Genomic DNA, 6,897 nt, shown 5'->3' with positions numbered 1-6,897 from the left:
TAATTATTTTATTAGTCTTTAATCTTGTATATCCCAATGCTATGAACAAATTAAAAATATAAAGATAAGTCTGAAAATGCAAAAATTCTTAAATAATACGGGAGGGATAAATTTCGTAATTTTGATGGGATTATGAATCTTTTTGAATGTAAAAATAATTATATTATTCTCATAATTCCCTTTTTAAATTAAATGTATTTAATATTATTTTAAAATTATTTTAATAACCATTAACTGTTACTGCCAACTACTTGTTATAAAAAAAAAGAAATACGTTATTGCATAAACTTTGTTTTATAAATATGAAGGCACTTTAATAATTGGAATACATGTAAATTTATCTTAAAATAATAGTGATAGTGATATTCAAAACGTTTGAGATTCAATGAAAAATAGTTTTTACAAATACAATTCGTTTCATAACAATTTTTCCCTCATTGTGATGAATTGAAAATAATATCGACAATATTGAAATGAGATAACTAAATATGAAATAAAATTTTATAAATTTAAATATTGAATTGTTACTTTTGTTTCAAATTCTGATTAAAAATACAACTTTTAACTGTATATTACTGTCGATGGTACAATTTCTTAGTCATAAAGCAACAAAAATATCTGTTATTGCACCATTATTGTTCATATAGCCAGATAACACCTATCACAGTCTGTTCAAGTTACAACTTGTTATACATTAACAAACACTTTAATGTGGACTTTTTAGTAAATGCAGCTATAAAAACGCTTATTCCCAAACTGATCAGTCAGGTTTATTTCAGTATTTTATTTTTGTATTCTTATACCCACTTAAACATGAGAAGGAATAAAGAAGAATTTGAAAATTCTATAGTTCTATAGTTCATGTAAAAAATGTATCTATTTTCTCATCAAAATGTTAGGGCTTGTTTGTAATACTTTTTAATAAAAATAGAATATTGGTTAATGGCATGGAAATAGAATACAAATATCGTTGGTGTTCATCCTCGTACTATTTATTATATATGAATTTATAATTTTGAAACTAAATATTTACCTCATCTAAGTATGTTATTATGTTTGTATAATAGGATTACGTTCATATGAAATAATATAATTGTAAATGTTTATGAACTTACCTTCACCAAAGCCCGACTCAAAGATCTAGACGATTAAAAGATTGGGATTGAGAATAAAGGGGAAAACATTATGGATGGGAAGTAGTTATAAATCAAACATTTTGTTACTTAGGGTTAATATTAATTTGAAAGTTTTACCGTGACTCAAATAATTATTTTGTTAAAATTAAACCAATGAAAATTGTTTTTCAACACAACACACCAAGTGTATGTAGTGGGTCAAACCGTACATACTATACAGCATTAAATCTTGTTAATATAAATGATGTAGTATTTTCTCTAATTTGTAATTTTTGGATAGATATGGATGTAGCAATATCAGAGAATAAACTATTAAACTTATAATAAAGTTTAAATATGACAGGAAAATCTTAAGATCCACAAAAATGCGCTAGATTCACGGAGTGGTTTTGTTTACAAGCTCTTACCTTCCCTCATAAAACTTTAGAAAGTTTAGGCCATGAAAATTAACCAAGTCAACTTTACAGCTTTAACTCCAGCAACTGTCGAAGTTTTTATACTCTTCTCTCACATTACCTTGCTTGCAAATTTCTTGAGCGTGGATAAATTACGTAGCTAATCTATCTATCGGGGAGAGGGAATCATGATCATTGTGAATTCTGTGGATGATTGGAATGAAAATGATGAAGTTCATAGAAAAAATATTATGGGCACAGATTATACAGTTCGGAACCAACAGTTATCGAATAAAAGAACTAATGATGACCGTTCTGAAAAAATCTTTTTGTTTTTTATTGAGAAGTGAGGTATAAATGGGTTTAATACGTTATTAACTTTCACTTTTAATATTCTATTGTTTATTAAAATAGGTTAATAGAATTTAGCTTTGCTTCCGGCGCACAGCAGTACCAAAGTATATCTAACTAGCGACCGCCCGCTACTTCGTTAGCGTCTTTTATGATTTCTTAAGATTTTATTTTGTTTACAACTTCTTATATCAGAAAGATAGATGCATGTCACCGCTGACTTCATTGTACACGCGCCGTGCCGCGCCTCCGGCCAGCCGGTACCGCCGCAACCGTGATGTCCCTACATTTTAACTTAGAACATTATTTTGATCTATCTCCTAGAGTTTAGATAGCGTTTACAATACAAGCGCAAAAAATGTGTTTATTTACGACTTGAAATTATCAGTGGTTCTCTAATGTATGAAGCATGTTATTATACATAGTGGACCAGGCAAACGTTGTTTTGCCACATAAATTCTTTTTACAAATGATTTCAGTACAATAAAATGAAGTATGTGAGGATGTAGTGTATCAGTAGTAGAAGCATGGAGCGCTGTAAACGATGACGGAAGATAAACATAACAAAACAAGAAAAACTTTTGTTTTTTTATTCATGAAAACTTATCCTATATAGTTACTGATATCGCTAAAAGTATACGATGATATTATTATAAATAGCGGTCGCCCGCAGCTCCACCCGTGTGGATGTCGGTTACAGCTGCAATAAGCCTACCCAGGAAAGACACGGTCAGCAAAATGATTCACAGGTCAATTCACAGACACCGACACTAACATCGACGACGCAGTCATTATCCGAAGATTTTAAATTTTGTTAATGATGAAAATATTTAAATGTAATTAATACTAAGTTTTCACTTCTGCCAGCAGTCCCGGAGTGCAACCCGTTGTTTTAGGATAGATAACTAAAGCGATTATTGTAGAGCTTCTCTATAAACAACATTTGACGTTAAATTATTTTCAGGTAACAAAATATACTGATGGTCGGGAGCCCCGACCCGCGATAGGGCAACGTAAAGTTGCCCATGCGTAAAACATTCTTTTCGTAAATCAATTCCAACTAATTTGAATGTTTGGCCCTGGGATTTGTTTATCGTTAGTGCGAAAGAAATTGTTACTAGAAATTGGAGTCTTTTGAAGGGTATAGGCAAATCAGTAGGGATCATGGGTATTCTTGGTATATGAGTTAATTCACCAGCTGCAGGGCCGGTGATAATCTTCGCTACTATTAAATTACCTTTTAGCTCTTTATAAGAAGTCTCGTGCCATTACACATGTAGGGGGGGGGGGGGCTTAAATTTCCGAGAAGCATTATCGGCGTGCCAACTTTTAACGACAGTTCATGAGGTGGTAGCCCAGCGGGGTTCAGAGAATTAAAAAAAATCCTGGAGGTAGTGCACTGCATCCTCGGTGTTAGTGACGGTGTCTATGGATTTATAGCACTTAACTTCACCCGGTACTTTTTGCATCATTAAATTGTTTATTTCGTTGACTGTTTCATTCCTGAGAGAAACTATTCTACTACAACACAGCCAACGAAAATCATTTCGATGTCAGGATATATAGCATCTATCAGACTATCTAAATTATGGACTATTTGGCCTAGAGACTCATCCAAAATAACCGCATAATCGGTGCCCAAATTTAAAGATGGAAAAATTCCTTCTCCAAGTTTCAGCAGCTGTTATGGAAAATTGCTATGTGTATTTCCATGTAGATGAGTTCTCATATTGGTGCGCAAATTCAAATGTTGAACAGATGTCCAAAGGTGAGACGATTTTAAACATGCCTTCATAATATCTGCTCGCGTACCTATTTTGACGACTGGAAGCGTTTGTCGGAAATCTCCAGCAAATACAAAAGTGATACCACCCATGAAATTAGCAGAGCTTAGGAGGTCTTTTAAATTACGGTCCACGGCCTTCACATGAGCTATATGACTCATGGTACATTCATCCCATATTACCAACGACTTCCCAAGAGGCCCATTTTTCCGAATAGAGCACGTAGACCGTTGATCTAAAGATACAGATAGCGGGAGTTTAAACGTAGAGTGAGCAGTTTTTCCTTCGTTCAAGAGAGTTGCAACAATTCCTGACGAAGCAACTGCAATCGCTATCTTTCCGCCGCATCTTAGCAAGTATCAAATTTGCGAAAAAAGTCTTTCCGGTGCCTCCTGGTGCGTCCAAAAAATAATCTCCACATGTTATTGTTCACACTGTCCACAATAGTCTCATAAGCATGCCTTTAATCTGGTACTAATTTTGGCACATTGTCATTTAACAAACGCTGTTAGATCATTTCTATTATACTGTTGTACCATTGTGTCAATAGTATTATGCTGGGTACGAACGGGAGAAGGTAATCCAAAATCACTTAAATTTTTGTCTTCTAATATTATAAAGAGGAAAAATTTGCAGCCTCGACTCTCGTGCATGTAACTCAGAGGTTCTCAGATTTTGTTGTGCAAGGCGTTGCGAACGTTCGACACTCGACTCTCGTGCGCGTACCTGAGAGTTTCTCTGATTTTGTTCAGCAAGGCGTTGTGAACGTTCAGGTGAAGATTCTCTCATACGACGTATTTTTGCTGCCCGTGCTTGAGAACCATGTTGAGACCTTGCTCTCTTAGGCATTTTCAAATGCTTAACAAAATGTTAATAGCGTGTAATATTCTAGCTCTGAAAAGAACTGTTGTTCAGCCCTGAAAAAAAAAAAAAAAAAAAAAAAAAAAACTGTTGGTTAGTCCTGAAAAGAACTGTTGATTAACTCTGAAAAGAACTGTTGGTTAGCCCTGAAAAGAACTGTTGTTTAGCTCTGAGAAGAATTTTTGCGTAGGTGTAGTTTTAAGAACAAAATCTAAAAAATACACACAAAAATTAATAGATCTAAACTCCCCTCCCGCACGCGCAGCCCCACCTTGGTGACGCCCACTTCGCAGCGGGCCGTGCAGCAGAAATCGTAATATTTTAATTTCGTCATAACTTAAAAAAAAGTCCAATTTTAATAATTCAAAGACCAAATATTATCTAAATAAACTGTACTTAGTGATGAAATAATTTATTTTGATAAGGATTAATAGCATGAGTAAAATAAACGCGTTTAAATGTAGTCCAAAAAATTCAAGATTTTTAAATAAAAAAAAAATGGTTGTTGTGCCTTACTCGACATCGATAGATATAGTGTGTCGCGGACTTTTTTGTAGATATTTATACGATCTACAATTAATTAGAACATTTTATGGTTCTATCTATTATAGTTTAGGCAGCGTACGCAAAATAAGTAACCTTTCTGGTTGATTTTTTACACCTTTTCTTCGAAAAACCCAAATATCTTACGGAACCCTATTTTTTTAAAATAAAATATAGCCTATGTTACTCGTTGATAATGTAGCTTTCGAATGGGGAAAGAATTTTTAAATTTGTCCAGTAGTTTTTGAGCCTATTCATTACAAACAAACATACAAACAAAGTTTTCCTCTTTATAATATTAGTGTAAATAGATATAGTGTGTCGCGGACTTTTTTGTAGATATTTATACGATTTACAATTAATTAGAACATTTTATGGTTCTATCTATTATAGTTTAGGCAGCGTACGCAAAATAAGTAACTTTTCTGGTTGACTTTTTACACCTTGTGTCCGAAAATCCCAAATATCTTACGGACCCTATTTGTTTCCAAAATAAAATATAGCCTATTTTACTCGTTGATAATGTAGCTTTCGAATGTAAAAGAATTTTTAAAATCGGTCCAATAGTTTTTGAGCCTATTCATTACAAACAAACAAATAAACATACAAACAAAGTTTTCCTCTTTATAGTATTAGTGTGGATGTGTAGTATACTTATACGTAAATAGGATTTTATACATTTATAGGGGTGTTTCTTGTTATTTTGTGTCCTTTAAAGTAAATCTGCGCTATATTTATAGCTTTTATGGTTTTATTTCGTAAAGGGAAATCCTGGTGCATCATTCACTTATAAAACGTTTTCGCATCAAAATAATTATTGCTTTATCGTCTTGTAGAACAAATTTACAAATTATTAAAATATAAAAACATCAAGTTACATTTAGGTTTAACCCTTTTACAAGAAGATCAAAAGGTAAAAAGTTTCACTGTGGGATGAAGTAGAAGTTACGCTCTCAATCCCACATAAACTTCATACTTTAGCTACTGTAAAATGTGGTTGTTAACAGCTCACTGGAGGTTCTCTTTATGATATTGATCAGTTTATTGGCAAATGCACTTGGATCCAGGTCGGAATATTATATGTAGTATTTCGTTGGCAACGTTATTTCGAGTAAGGACTTTATTATTTCTTGTAATATCTTCCACACACAAGTAATTTAACACCAAATAATGAATGTGACGTTTTTTTTAAATTACATCAAAAATATATTATTATATACTAAAAATTAAAACGTTTAAATTTTTTAGCTGGTTTATAGAATACAATCTTCGATTCATATCTCATAAATAGCCACAGCAATCCCAAATAAGCTACGAATCAGTGTATCTAACGCTCGAAAGTTTTGAGTACTATTGTTATTATGTAACTATTTGGATGATATACATTATACTTAATTCGTCAGTTGTCATAGAATTTAATAATCATAACTAAATTGTAGACATATAAGCGTCACAAAATTTACTCAGTAAAATATCTTAAATGGATTTAAATTTATGTATGGTACCTAATTAGAATAATAATATTGTGAATTCAAAATGAACTGTTATCAGTATCAACACCTTCACTGCTACATGAGTGATGCACCTACGAGTACTTTAGAAGAGCCGAGATAGTTCTAATGGTGTCCGCAGCAGGCAATGAAATAATTCAATATTTCTAGACATTATATAAAATTACAAAATAATCAATTTATTAATACGTTTAAACTAATTAAAATATGTCCGTATATTACTAACAACAACAATACATGACTAAAAATATGGAAAATATACACAATAATAAATCTCAATAATGACAATGATGTACCTGAGTACTACCACTTAGTC

The sequence above is a fragment of the Homalodisca vitripennis genome, chromosome 2 (assembly GCF_021130785.1).
Source record: "Homalodisca vitripennis isolate AUS2020 chromosome 2, UT_GWSS_2.1, whole genome shotgun sequence".
NCBI lineage: Eukaryota > Metazoa > Arthropoda > Insecta > Hemiptera > Cicadellidae > Homalodisca > Homalodisca vitripennis.
The sequence above is the reverse complement of the archived record's forward strand: the minus strand, read 5'-3'. Positions refer to the sequence as shown.